The sequence below is a fragment of the Morone saxatilis genome, unplaced genomic scaffold (assembly GCF_004916995.1).
Source record: "Morone saxatilis isolate NCDOM2014 unplaced genomic scaffold, NCSU_SB_2.0 Contig17, whole genome shotgun sequence".
NCBI lineage: Eukaryota > Metazoa > Chordata > Actinopteri > Moronidae > Morone > Morone saxatilis.
In genome coordinates, this window is record NW_023339729.1 from 21897928 (window position 1) to 21913941 (window position 16014).

Below are 16014 nucleotides of genomic sequence, written 5' to 3' on the forward strand. Positions count from 1 at the left end.
TTGCAGAGGTATGCAGTGTTTCCTGCTTTTAGTCTGTGTTCATGGTCACAGTGTTTCAGGTATTACATTTTTCCAAAAATGAAAAGACAATGAAAAACCAGCAAAGGTGGATGTTGGTTGTGACTACAAATTCCCACAACATCCATTAATCAGACAGTGACTGTTCAGGCATACCTAGCATGAAGTTGTGATCGAAACTCTGTCCTTGCTCGGCACTTGGCAGTTGAATGTGATTCTGACTGCCCATATTTGGAATTAGGATTTCTTTCTGTATTGTCTATCATCTTCTGGCCCCGCCATCACAAACTTTTACCCTGCAATACCGGCCTTGGGGCATAAAGCACTAGGTCTAATTTTCTGTGTCTGCACACCACTTTAAGACCAAGCCTATCAAGCTACATTGTAAAATAATGGCCCAAGGCACAGTCAAGGGGTCTGGGATCAGGCAAGAAGTTGGTGCCTATGTTGATAATAGCATAACTGTGGCAAACTGCATTGATGATAGTATAACTGTGGGATATACAAGATTACAGTGATCACATACACATGTAGGTGGCCATGAGCAGCACTGTTACAGCTGTAATCAAGTGCAATGGGGTGTAACAAAACTGCCCCTACCATACCATAGTGTAATACAGTTTTTATGTGGGAGTTACCAATAGCCAAGGCTTCATTTTCTCTCACACAGCTTCCAGCGTCTGTGTCATATCGCTGACCAGCTTGTGACTGGTCCACACACATATATATACAGACACACACACGCACATACACACATATACAAATTAAGACATCACACATACATACTGAACAGCTGTCTTACTGTTTCACACTCCCTCCAGGCTTGTAGATGATGGATGTGAGCAGAATGTAACCTTATTTAGAAAGCACATAATATTCTCTAGATGGGAAAAGCTGACATTTTCACTATCTTAACTCAAATCTTTTAATGTTTTTGAATGTGATGTCAGCTTCGCTTTGGAGACACATTACAAACACTGTCTAAACAAAATCTGTGTGCTTTTACATATTTTGCAAGAAGCCTAATGCTATCTGTCTGTTTGAGGAGTAATCTTGCATCGACCTTCCTCTATCTTTTGCATCTCTCAAACTTAATTTCACTGTTCACATTTCCATAACCAAGGAGGATAACATTAAAACCTCAAACCACATAGATGCAAATAAATTCTATGTAGGGGGAAACACTTGGCTTGTCTCAAAATGAAATTTCATTTCAGCACTTTAAAAATCAATTTTTCAACTGATCACTAAGCCCTGCCTCCCTTAGTTAATATTGTATGCCTGTAAAGCTTTTAATTCTAGCAAGGCACATAAATAGTTTACAATGATAACAGCACCTGATTTACCACTCACATTTCTACAAAAACAGGTTTCTCATTTCTATTGAAAAAGCTGTCTCTAACTGACTTGCTTTAAAAGAAGAACCCTGTAAAAGGGTCGGAAATGTGCACTCAATGGCTACATACTTAGTAATAATGTTACAATGTCGGATTTTTACATTAAACATGGCCAATGTTAAATATAATGGGGTAATATAAAAGTAATTTCTGTGACCAGAAAGCATCAAACTGCTCTGAATATTAGGTTTCCAGTTTTTTCTAGTTTAGTGTAGCCTATGTAATGTGGATTGCTGTCTAAATTATTTGACCGCTCTACTCAGGACTACTAAAGTTTTTGCAGATTGTTCAGTGTTTTTTTTTTTGTTGTAAAGGAAAATACTAAATACTTGGTTTTCCCTGTGATGTTCTCCGGCTACTATGCCTCAACTCATGACTTAAGGAGTTTCCTGATGGACAGCTTAACTTGTGGCTTGCAAAACTCTAGCCGCCATTAGCTCAGTTAGCTGGAGAACTAATATCAGCTGACTCTGAACTGAACTCAAACTCAAATCATCTCGACATTCAAATACTCTCACATGAAGTTGGAATACATTTTTGAATTTTGGTATAATTTTACACTCTTCATTTACATGGAACTACAGGTGAGTATGAACTGAGGGCTGCTATAAGATAAATAAGGATTTTTTATTTTTAACTGTGAATCATGCAAAGGAAGGACCAGCATTGTTCCAGGAAACAGTGGACGTGCCAGTACTGGATGGGAATTATTACATAACATTTAACCCCACAAAATAACATATGCTTACTCTTGGCGTTAAAAGTATTGTGAGGTTACTACTCTAGCAGCTTATGTCAAAGCAAGCAAATATAGTGTCCTAACTAAAATGATTTACTATAGGCATGTTATATTTTTATTATAATTAATACTATTCTTAGAAGCAGTGGTGCTAGTGGACGTATACAGCTTAATTTGTATCTGACTTTAAAAGAGACATAGCCTGGTATTTTAATAGAGCACTATTAGTGTGTTTGCTAATGGTTCAGTTATTAATGTTAACTAACAAGCCAAGTGAGTTAGGATAGATTAAAGCCGCTGATCAAAGGATCCAGAGAGCAGAGATCACATTAGAATGAATTGTTAATTAATTAGGTCTATTTGTCATTGCTGTGAATGTGTCGTGGGACTGCACAGAATCTGTACTTGTTGATTCTGGTAGCTGCAGCTGTGGGGGTATCAGATTTCCCCGGAGTGTCCGTGAGGCGCAGGCGGGCTGAGAAAAGAGTGAGCGTCTGGTAGCTGAGGCGCAGACAGACACGGCCTATTGACCTTTGAGCCAGTTGCTGATTCTGCGGGTGGTGGCATGAGAGTAAATAATGGTGACGTGCCTGTCACCTCAGGGTACAACTGCTCGGAAGTTTGGGGGGAGGAAGCTGTCATAAATTCACCAGGGGCCAGATTGGGTGGTCTGCTGCCTCAACTGAAGGGCATTTCCATTTAGCTGTAGTGGAAGCTTAATGAACTAAATGCAATGGCAGGGAAAAGAGCAATTTGAACATATCTTTCATCAATAAACATAGCTGCTGAGGCATTAGCAAACAGAGTAGCTTAGAGTGCAATGGCCACCAGGGACCCCAGATGAACAAATTACACATGTTGTGTTCTTATTTTGGTCATAATTTAAAGCTCAATAAATCAATATATTTTATATTATTGAAACAAATTGCTATGTCTAATATGAAAGGGGTCACTCATAATGATGAACCCACAGATAAATATTAGTCAACCATGCAGCGTTGTGAAGCTTTTTAGTCTCTGTCATTGTATTGCTTTTACTGAATGGTTGTGTCACAGTGTTCTCATCAAACCCATTTCCAGCAGCAGCAGGCAGCTTTATTCAACAAACAAGCTCTGATAAACTGACCTTACTCTTTCTGACTAGCTAAACCAAATGGCAGGCAAATAAAGTCACTGGTGAAGAAAGCCAGATATCTGAGCAATCTAAGACATTACTCTTAGGTACCATTAGACTATATAAATAGTTCATAGTTCATACATTACACCATCTGGATTCTATCAAACTGAAGAAAACGCAAGTTGGTCAGTTTAAGACCACCATAGCTGTTAAAGGTGACAACCCGCAGTAAGACACTGGAAATTGCAGACATTGCCTCCAAAGATAAATGCTTAACTCAAATTCACAAAATCAATTCAGTTCATTTGTCTCGTTGCAATGCTAGAATGGTCTCAGCACCAACATGCTACTTAGTAACTTCAGTGATCAATACAAAATAAAAGCCTGACAAGGATTTATGGTTGAAGCACCATCTTAAGAATAAATGAGTTGGAGGAAAAGAGGAAGTGTGTACCTTTTGTGCACAGAATGCGGTCAATACATGGAAAATATATAAATTGTGTGTGACAATATAATTGTATTGTGGCAATTTTCTACTGCAAGCGAACAGCACCATTGGTTCTTGTCTCAGTGGAAATAGAAAGTTGTAATTTCAGATTCTTATCGTTGATATTGGAGACTCTAATTGTTTGGGTTTTTTTGTTTTTTTTTAACTCTGTAGATAAAGCTTAGACACCATTTATCTGATGTAATCTTGATAAACCTTGACAAGGAAATCCCGTTATAGAGATATAAACAGTTTGAGTAAAAGGCACATTACTGGTGTAAAGTACATCAAGATTTAGCATTGCTACTCTTTTAGTGGCCAGTGGGCTACTACAGTATATTACTGATAGAACAACAGATGCCCTCACCTTTATAGGTCACTATTACTTCTCATATAATAGGGACCAGCTGACAGATAAATGGATAGAAGCCAATGGGGAAATGGTTTCAGGATGCTTTTGTTGCACAATGCTTTCCAATGGGTTTCTGTAATGTGGTTTTGAATTTGATTTGTATTTCTAACTATGTTTTCATTCATGTATAATCACCCGAATATTGGAATCTTTTTGTAGTTTCTCTTTTCCGCTTGAAAAAGGGTGTAGCAAGGGAGTTGCAGTCTGCACAGGTAAATGCTACACACTGGGGTCATTTTAATAAATACAATTTATTAAGTAGCCATCAAAATAGTCCCAAAAGTACACTATGCCTAGCATTTAAATGTGTTATTTTTAGAAGGAAGCCGAATAAATGAACATAATAACATATGGCTAAGCATAATGCCCAGATGTCACCGCAGAAGCATTGCCCTCCCCTTGACTTGTGGGTCACAACATCAGCATCTGTGAAGAGAATAAATGTATATGCAATTTGTTGTATGTCTTACCATGAACCCTCGAGCCTTGGTCATGGGCTCATGATCCTTTAATGACATGCCTTGATGCGTGGGCCCTGGCCATTCGCACATTGAAAAAAGACTAAGGGCATAAACATGCCAGAGATTTTAAAAGGTTGAAGATTGGACTGCGTGTCTCACTAGCCAAGGGCAATTTCAGGGTGGAACTAAATGAATGATGATGATAATAACATCCCAGGTCACCCCTGCAGTTCTGTGAAATATTTCTTCCCTATCTAATGTATTTTTGATTCTCCAGTATCAGCCATGTCCAATGACTCTCCAGTTACCGATGCCCAGTTTGCTGCATATCGTCAGCCTGTGATGAAATGAAAGAATGAAATATTCACTTCAATTTCTCCAACTTTGCAAAGGCACTGAAATTTTAATGATTGCTTTACTGCTTATGATAAAATATATATTATTCTTTATCAGTATATTTTAACTTCCATCCTTATGGTTTTAATGCTTCTCACAAAAAGCTATAGTTTCATTATTGCAAGAATATTATTATTTTAAGCTGAGCACAAAATTACTGAATTGTGTACCAATGGACATTTGGATGAAATAAAACCCAGTTATTGATTCTGAAAATTTCATATCGTATAACTGCAATGACTCAGTGCTGCACTACATTACATTCACACTACATTATCCCAGTATAAAGATGACTTCTTGTCTCCCTCCTCATGGTCTGGATCTCCTCAGTTTGTCTTCAATCCCAGAGGAGTTGGGAGATAACTCTGTCTGATCAAAGAATTTGAATGAATCATTCTGCAGTCTGTGGGCCTTTAGCTCTAGGGAGAGTCACAGCCTGATTGGATTTTCCACTTTCAGGAGCAATCCTCTGTAATGTCACTGACACCTCACTAAAGCAACACTGTCATAGTCTGTTATCTGGTTCAATATTCTCCTATTGGCATTTTCCTGTCGGTGGAGAGCAGGGGGCATACCAAGAAAATGAGACAAGTGAGGGAATATTCCCCTTGTTATTTCCAGCCAGCAAGGAAGGGGGGTGGGGGGGTGTTTTGTTACACTGACAGAAATACGAAGCGGCCTTTCTCTGCAGGGAGTCGACTGTTGACAGCATTTTGATACAGGTAGCATTACAGGGCAACATATCAAACTGTTAGAGCCACAAGTACAACAGCACTTCATCAATTATGCTCAGAGACTAAACATGCAGGCTTATTGACTCTCGTGGGAACACTCTGTCAGTTCAGTTAGCTCATGTGTTTGTATATCCATATCAGAGTATAACTGCATACTGTATGTGTTGTGTTTGTTTATATGAGAACATAAATCATGAAATCTCTAAAGGAAACCTGCTCTGTAAGGAACATGGACAGACCATACTGCCTTTTTGCGACTCCAAAATATAGATGATCAAAAAAAAACCTTTTGCATTTTTTCACCTGAAGTATGCTGCAAGCTTCAAATGGTAGATGAAAGCTTTTCCGGAGATTAGTCACAGCAGTATGTCAATTGTACTTATGTTAGGATACCTTATCATTTTCCCTTTCAGTTGGAATTCTCCCTGATTTTAATATATGAATATCTGATCCCTTGAGAAAATATTTATTAGAATCAAATTCTTCGTGCATTTTTTGTTTTTCTCTCAGGTGTTCTTTCTCTAGTCTGACGGGATTTTTTTTTTATGAGGAAGTGCAACTGGTTATATATTTCCCTGTGAACAGCAAGTTTGACCAGAAAACTTAAAACTAAGACCATTTATACTCACCCAAACCACTGTGACTGTGCTGTTTTACTGTGCAAAGTAGCTAACAATCATAAAACTGTTTCTAATGCAACGCATGCATGAACATTTAGTGTGATTAACTGTAAAGCAATCTGTGTAAGAAGTACACATTTTATAGTTACCTAACTTTATATTGTGGAGTAACCAGGCTAGTTTCACCTTTGTGTATTACTCATATAGTAAGTATTTAATATAAAGGTATTGTCTTTTATCCTTGTTTTTCTACCACCAATACCTGCAGCAGAGGAGAATGGACAGGGGAGATAAAATACATATTCTTTCTTTCTTTTTATTCCATCATTTATTTCATGTTAAAACAGTCTCACGGCAAGAGGAGCCCAGTTGGAGAGATATAAGTTCCAGGTCATATACAATATGTAGGCTTTTGCAATTAAAAATTAGATATCAGCCAGTCCGCACAATTCACCTCTGATACAATGAATGTGATGCAGGTTTAGTCAAATGTCAACATTTTGAATATAGGTATACAACTATTATCTTATCTAAAGGTACATTTAACTCGCAGGATATTCAGATCAAGTACCTCGTCTGTGAATCACTTTATCAAGGCCAGTGTTGGGCAGTTTACACATTACTAGATAGCAAGTACTGTATCAGATTACTTTTTCTGTTGACTAATCAATACAGTAATTAGTGTTGCCCAACAATAATCAAGGCATTTATCCTCACAGTCTCAACTAAAACATCTGCTTACTACACATCCTTGTTCAAGATTTGCTATAATAATGTGTAACAAAACCCAGTTTTAACTGACTTCTATCTCACCAGGCTTTGTACATCAGCCACTTGACATCACAAAGACCAACCTGGTCTCTAGCAATTTCATGAAATGAGCACAATTTCTTAAAATACTAACCTCCCCTTTGCAAGAAAAATGAGAGAATTACATTTTCTATCCCAACAGGATTACATTGCAGCAATGCACCTAAAAAAAAGGCAATAGTTTGAAGCTGAAATAGAGCTGCAGAGGTCATGGTGACGGATGGTATATATAAGCTTGCAATTTCTCTGTGAGTGAAGTTTTCATTTTTACAAAACCTTACCTTAACATAGCCTACTAAGTTCCTTAAGCTGCTCCAGGTAAAATATTTTACCTATTTTGTGATTGGTGCATAAGAGATTTTGTGGAAAAGGAGTGACATCTTTTCACGCTTGCCCACAAGGCATGTTTTACATTTTAGGGTTTGTGCTCATTCCTCTGACTCTTCTGAGACTGTCTTGTTGTACTGACAGTACTGCTCTTGGACTCTGGGAAACTGCCACTGTACAGAACAGTCTGTTCCCAGGTGCAGTCATATCAAGGCTTGCACAGGACAGTGATGTTTGAACACCCTAATCCTCAGCCTTCATTCTTCCCAAACTTCAATAGCTGCCGCTGTTGCCACTTCCCCCACAACAACTGCCTCTGTAATGTTTTGCACACAAACCCAAAGAGGGCCCGGGCTGCGAGAAACATTCGTTAGACCTTCAAAGGGGAGCCGAACCTGCTTGATGATAAAACACTGTTTTGACCCATCTCTTTGAAGAGTGTTACAATACATGAACTGTACCAAAAGCCTGAGCACACATGTGCTGTGCAAAATCTATTCTCCACGCACACACACAAACACGCACACACACACACACACACACACACACACACACATCGCATATGGGCATACATACAAAATGACACCGGGAAGAGATGGATAGCAGGAGCGAGTACAGTCCATTTTGCAGCAACCTTCAGATCAATCCAGAAAGGAAAGGGCAGGGTTCTAGCCCTATCAGTATAACAGAGTCTGTTGACCTTTTTAAATGAGTGAAAGATACGCTAAGGTAAAGTAAACAGTGGTTTGTTTGCAGCATCATGGCAAGCTGTATTGATCCCTGTTCTCAGAAAAGGTCATGCACTTGAGAGGTGATTGTTATTAGATAAGCAAAAAACAGACCGTGAACTTTTCAGTTTTGCCAGCGCAAAGGCAGACAATGACATTTAAATGTATTAGCGCAGTATTATTTCAGTGCTGGAAGTTTTGTTTTCATTAAATGTAAATCGTCGTGTTATGCACTGTACTTTAGCGCTGCATTGGCCAGACATCTGTGCTGAATCAGCAGTAGAGTTGTTTATGGCAGGTCATTAGCTAACGAGGGCCAGTCTAATGTTTGTTAAATAGCTAATAACTGCAGTCTGAGGGAAGGTGGCCAGATAGAGGGATGGATGTACTTCAAGCAGTCTCACAGTGGTGCATTCAGTGTCTATAATGCTTTGTAGTCCTTTTGGTGGGCAGGTCATCAATGTAGCAACAGTTTTCATTGAAAATGTTGTTAAGATAATTCATCTATCCATCTCCCTGTTTCATTCCCTTTCATTTGTGTTTGTTCCTTTTGGATCTGAGGCTCAAAAAACATAAATAAATCACGACAACCAAATTGTTCAACAGGTACCTTCTGTTCGACCGCATCCTCTCCGCAGGGGGCACCCCTCAGGCGCTGTTTCATCTTTGTACTAAAATGAATGGGTGAGCCAATCACAAGTGTACATACATAAGATTAATACAGACAGACAACACATTTAATCCAATTTGGATCCATTAATTTAGACTCCTGATAGCTAAATGAACCCCCAACATGGTGATTATGACAATGATTGTTTCAATAAGAGCATATTAAGGGGTATGTACTAAGGTGTGTTTGCTATGATTGACAGGTTTCTCAGGCTGTCACTCTGAACTGGTGCTTGTTGTCTTGCTTGTCTCCGTTTCCAAATTAGAATTTTCAAGCTTTTCAGCGAGCAGCTGTCCTCAACTGGATTCAAACACAATCTGGATACTTGACATAAAAGGGCCTCAGAAACCTTCATCTTAATCCTAAAACTCCATCCTGCTTAAAGGCACCTTTGTATACAGTTATGCAATACACCTTTATAGCTACAAGGCATGATTCAGTTTAAAAAGCTATATACAGTATGTAAAACATGAGTAACTACTTAAACTTCTTCATCCATTGAGCCTAATATTACAGCAGCATTACCAGTTCCAAGTTTTTTTTTTTATATACCAACGAATCAAAAACTTTACAGTTGGATTACTGAGAAACATGCACCAAAGGCGACAAGTCTATTCTGCAACAAGTATGAAAATGTCAGCAAGTATTGTGCATGATGTCATTCTTTGCGGGGCAGAGGGTGGAAACTGATATATTAAAAATAACCCTGAGCACTGCAAGCAGACACATTTTACCCCATTATATTTAATTGAATGACAGACAGTGAAGAAAGGGCTTTCACTCATAGAGCAGCTGACAAGTTCCCGCAGAGACAAGGAAGTTGATGAAAATGCAATGAGTTATTCTTTCAGGGCCTTTTTAATTCTTTTGAAATGTTTATGTACGGACTATTGATTTAGACAAAGTATGACGTGATAATGACCCTTTGCGCTGCGGTTTAGCTCTGTGTGTGTTTGCCTCTTTGCTCATCTCTCAGTGCTGTCCTGAGTTCACCAGACTGCTGCTAAGAAAGAATGATTCCTATCAAACATTGATGAATGTCACTCTCCGCCTGCTGCTCCACTGATTTGCATGTCTGTCCTGGCACTGATTTCCAGCTCTGGGTCTTGCAAACAAGTGAGCCACACCTGAGACAAACGAATGCACGTCAATTAAAGACAGCATCTTAGAGCCAGTTCATTTATATGAAGCGTTACACATTTCAAATCACACAATTGTGACATATAGGCACCCACACACTTAGGGTAACACATTGCCTTATTATAATGCCATTGCAGCCCTGTCCTAACATGTCCCGAGGGCAGATTATTTGCCACCTAAGCACTTTGCTATTTTCCTGCTGCGAGTCTGTGAGGAAAAGAGACAGAACTAATGGCCATCTCACAATGTCAGTTTCTTGCACATAATGCACCATGAAAATATATCTTTCATGTCCCGTGAATGTAACTCAGGGGAGCAAGAGGCAAGCATGAAACAATATTTCTGGCTGGCAAACTGACAACCCAATCAACAGGCAAACACATGCAACTGACCGTTCATTAAGACGCACCCCTGTTTGTTACTCTTGCTATGCCTGTGAAGCTTTCTGTTTATGCATATGTGCAGTTTGCAATGATAACGGGGACAGTTTTATCACTTGAAATGCAAACAATGGATTAGATTGCGGATAGAAGTCGGTAATAGCAGTCTTGTCAATTCTAACTGGATACAAGTGACAACTGTATGGAGACCATTTGTTTTTTGTTTTAATTCCTGATTATGGACACCTCGAAAGGCATTATCCCGCTTATACCATGGTCACTTGCTAAAGAAAGAAAAAATAAGATCACTATTTTATATTTTCATGCATTTTTGAGTCAAATGTTTTTGTACAAACCATAACCCTTCCTAATACCTGGAAAAATCATTACCATCCCATAAGGTTCTAATGCAATGGAAATTTTGTTCACTGCTCAAGTAAACAGGACGAACCATAGATACGACGTGGTAACGGGAGACGTGTCTAGTTTTCTCCGCTCAGCTACGAGACAGAGAGCTAAAGTTATGCGAGCAAGAGTCAAAGTCAATAACACTGCGTACAGTCAGCAAATGGTAAATATCATTTGACAGTACGTTTAACAACAACACAAACTACCTATCCAGCCATGTCATTGTCACTAATAGGGCATGAGCACCGACGGCCACTGCCCGAAGTAGCGAGCTGAATAGCGGATGAGGTGTGGGAGGATTGCTTATATAAAGTATCAGGACTACACTCAGTGTTGTGATATATTTATGACATATACAGATTTTGTTTTACTTCAGGTTTTTTCAGCACATTGATTTAGAACGGGGGAAAAGACATTTTCACTGGAACTACTAAGTAGGTGTCCTACATCAGGAATTAATGGACACCCAGCAGCCAATGGTATAAATATATATATAGCTACCCATGCAGTTCATCATGTATGCTTCATGAGTTGTGTCCGGTTGACTTGTTTTGAGATGAGAACCCTTAAATATGCACTTGATAGCTAAACAGTATACAACTTATTAAAAGACTGGTGGTAAATATAAAGTGGATGTCCCGATCCTAAAGGGAGCTTTTTTTCTATCGTAACCTGTAACCTTACAAAATAATGTAGTAATTTATTGATATTGCTCCTGATACACAGAAAAAGCCACTGTTTAATACATTCTTTATACTTGGTCTTGTGTTTTTGGTTTTGGAATGGCTAAAATAAAGACACCACTTTCCAAACTGACAGGCCTGCCTAGTTACGGTTGCTAAGCTATGATTGGACAGTCGCTGTTTGGGGAACAAATAGTTAATTTACTGTAAAAAAAACAATGATCCATAGTTTTGGGTTATCTGTAGCAAAGAACAGGTGATTCACAGATCTTAGTAACAAGAACCAACAATTACACAAGTCTAATTTGTACCTGCTGTGAAAAAGGATACGGTCTGAACATGGTGGCCTGTTTGTTTACCGCAGATGTGATTACACAAAATATTGTCTGCAGGCAAGGACCAAGCACCCATCCTCTGCTGTGACTGTGCCAAGGACGTACACACATTATTCTAGCACTTAGTCACACAAATGTTCTCTGTTTTGTACACAAGATGGAGAGAAAAAAAGGGATACTTTGGTCCTTTTAGGTCCTTTTATTCATTCTCACGAGTGCTATGACATCCCCCAGATCTGAGGATTAGGAATTGGTGCGAGGGCCTCAGGGCATTCCCTAAGCTGTCTAAATCTGAGATATGGTTCCTATTAGATAAGCAAATGTGTCTGTAAATACATAATACGTGACTGCCAGAGGACTATGATTGGCTTGTTTTTGTACGAAGAATGCGATTGAAGAGTGAGGCGACGTTTTGTGGAGTCCCGAATGAATACATTGAAATCCTTAATGGTTTCATTTTATTTGCAATTTTCTGTTTTCTGAGCACCAGTTTGTTGAAGGCAAAATGTGGGCTGGGTGAGAGTGAAAGCCAACATCATCCTCAGGGGTTCAAAGCACTCCCTCTGTATCACTGTTGTAAAGCCCTGAGCTGTAAATGAACATACAGCATTGGGTGTCTGTTGTTTAGAGTGGCTTGTTGACATGTGAAACTGTCCTTGTAAAGCAACATGTTTCTGGTTTGGGCATCTGTTTCTTGCTGATATATACAAATTCACAACTTTTATGGCAATGAGAAATGATCTGCGCTCCCAGGGTGGAAGATGAGTAATGTGTGTTAACATGAAGTGGAGCGCCGCATCATTTTAATATGCAACAACAAGAAGATGGAGGTTTCTCTGCAAACACAAGCCTCCATTACAAGGCTTTACTAATCCATCCATGCAAATCCATGTCCAAAATGTGCCTTTTGTGTATAATCCAGACACAATTTCTGTGGGATTAGGATTTAGCAAGGAAAAAAAGGAAATACAGTACATCAAAAATATCAGTCAGTGTTGTGTTCAATTAGTTTTTTATCCCCCGCCACTTTTATGTACTACATCACATCAAAGAGCTGGTCTCTCAAGAGAGAAAGCTGAAGGAAGTGTGCTTCAGAAAAAAAATTTAGCCAAAATCTGTATGTTGACTTGCTGCTTATGTGTGACAGTAACATATACACTGCAGAACCAGAGTTAGGCTGCATGTTAAAGCAGATTAAATTACTCTATCCTAAATCATAACAATTTATTCTACTTCAGTCAAGCTTTGGCTTGCACAGACACTGCACAGATACAGACTGCACTGCATATGTTAAGCAGTCATGATATGTTTAGCACACACTCTTCAAAGATATTATCTATCTAAGTCACATACTCTACCAGCCAGTCAATTGCACTCTAGTCTCTGTAGGAGAGGAGGAGAGGTGATTTGGCAAGAAGGGGGGAAAAAAGAATGCGATGCACCTGTGCTACATAATTAAACAAGACCAATTACAACACTTCTCTGATAAGCTTAATGTAATAGTTCGACCTTTTGGAAATTATGCTTATTCACATTGTGGTCGAGAGATGAGAGACCACTCTTATGTTTTGTATTAAGCTACAGTCAGTAGCTTGTTAGGTGCAGGTAGGCGAGTGAACCGTGTCAGGCTAGCTCTTTACCCTTCCTTCCAGTCAATATGCTAAGCTAAGCTAACCAGATGCTACCCCCATGCTCCATATTTATAGCACATTTTTACAAGAGTGGTATCAACCTTCTCATCTAACCTTTGTTTGATTTCACGCATTTCCCAGAATAGTTTGCCACGTTGAGAAACACTCTTATTCACTCTGTTGCCAAGAGAGAAGACCAAATCCACCTACCAGTGCCTCTAAAGCTCATAACCCCTGTAAAAACCACAACTTCAAGTTTTTACACATTTTTGTTAGGATTTAACAAAGGGTGTAACGTGTTCCCTAGTAAGCTTTAGGGGTACTGGTAGGTCAGATTTTGTTGCCTTTGGACAGAGCTAGGCTAGCTGTTTCCCTGTTTCCAGTCTTTCTGCTGAGCTAAGCTGACTGTAGCTCCATATTCAGATATGAGAGTGGTATTAATCTTTTCATCTAATGCTCAGCAAGAAAGCGAATAAGCATATTTTATAGGTTTTCCTTTAAATATTGTGTGAAAGTAGCTGAGTGACGTGTAGTTTGGTAGCACTGGTGGTTTTGTATGTTTTTTTGGCAAAATTGTATTGTCACAATCCATAAAAGAAAATACAATACAATAAAATATTAAAAAGATAAAATCAGCCTCAGTGCCCTTTCTCTTCTTGGGTAACTAGATGGACTTTGTTCTCTGGGCTAATAAGGCAAACCCTCTGTTTACAAAACACTTTCAATGTACTACTGTGATCCACCTGGGGACGTCTCAAGGGATGGCCATTTTATTTAAATTATAAATCAGTGAATAACAAGGAGCTTCGAAATGCAACCCCAGATTGAGTCAAGTGTAGAGTTTATAAGGAGGAAAAAGGGGCTTATTGATTTCCCTGAGGGCATGGTACAGGTTTTCATGATGGCTTTGCATGCAGAGAGAAGTGCACAAATCTATTTCACACGTTTCATTTTTCACTTGCATGCTCTCTTAAAGTAATAACACCAAATAAATAATGCAGTAATGTTAACTCTCCAGGTCGCTCCAGATATACCACAGTGTATCCTTGTGTCATTTTTTTTAGGTAATTGCGGAAGCTTCTACAACTAAGGGGCTTTGCTAAGTTAATCTCCTGCTTCGCTTGAGGCAGCAGAAGACTTTATTTTCAGAGCACAGCAGTTTGTCTCCAGCTGCAGGGGAAATGTCAATTGTTCATTATTGTTTCCCATACAATCTCATGTTATTTTCTAAAAAATATCACATACATTGTGTGACAAAATAAAGCTTTATTTTGAAGCCTAACATATCAGCTCTTTGGGTTGTAGTTCATTTTGTGATAATATATTCTGTTTTTATGCAGAGAGTTGTCTTAAGAGCAGTGGCACCAGCTCTAGAAGGGTCAGTGTCTTTACTTAAGGACACCACAGCAGGGTGGATATTAAATTATTCTAATCTTTCTTTCAGTTAAGCTTTGCCTCAGGATTCAGATTCTACACCGATTGGGTGGTGGGAGAAACAGATACCTAGGTGCTCTATTGCTGCAGGCGCACTACAAATCATCTGTATCTTTTCCTGATCTCTATCCAGTTCCAAGTTCCAGGGGGAACCTTCAGCTTAGGACATTAGTCACAGGGAAAGGAGAAGTAACTCACTCAGCACGCAAGTCCGTGCCCACTCTTAACATCTCTCAACAACATGAGGACAATCTGTAGCGGATTAGTATGATTTTAAGAGGAAATTGAGCCTGCAGTGTGTTACGTGAGAGAAAATATGCAGCATACTGCAGACTGTCATAATGAGGCATTTAGACTGAAGACTGAATTATACTGCCTTTCACTACAGTAAGGCATAACTGTGTCAGTCATCAAGCTATCAAACTATATACAGTCAGAGTGCAGATTGGTGGAATGCAACTACATCATGTTCTGTAAGTACAATTTTGAGAAACCTTTGTGATTTTCTTTCATGCTACTTTAGATTTCTTTTCCACTACAGTTCAGAGGTTTATGATATCTTAGAATGAGAAGTTTTTATCTACAGATGCCGTGGGTTGCCTTCCGTGGAGGCCGCCATGTTGAACCACCATGTTTCTACAGTAGCCAGGAACGGACAAACCAAACTGGCACTAGACAGGGCCGTTTGTGTTGTTGGCGCGTTTGCTACGGTGGGTAGTTTCTTCCTCATACTGAGTGAGTTGCAATCTCTCTCACAAAACCTACTCACTGAACATTTGAGTAATTTTTCATGTGAAAACATTTAATGGTTCCAGTTGCCAAAATGTGAGGATTTCTTGCTTTTCCTTTTAATTACTTTAATAATTTTAATGTATTTTTATAGTGTAACTACACAGGTAAATTCCGCTAGCTCCCTCCCTCTCAGCAAATTTAAAAAATGCATCAGAGACCTGCCAAGGACAAGGACTTTAGGGGATGTGGCCTCAACACTGACTGCAATAATTGATAGACTGGCCACAGCAGTGTAGCAGGAACAGCGTGCTGGTAGTCAGACTCGCAGGGGCCATCCACACGAGTACGTTTTTGT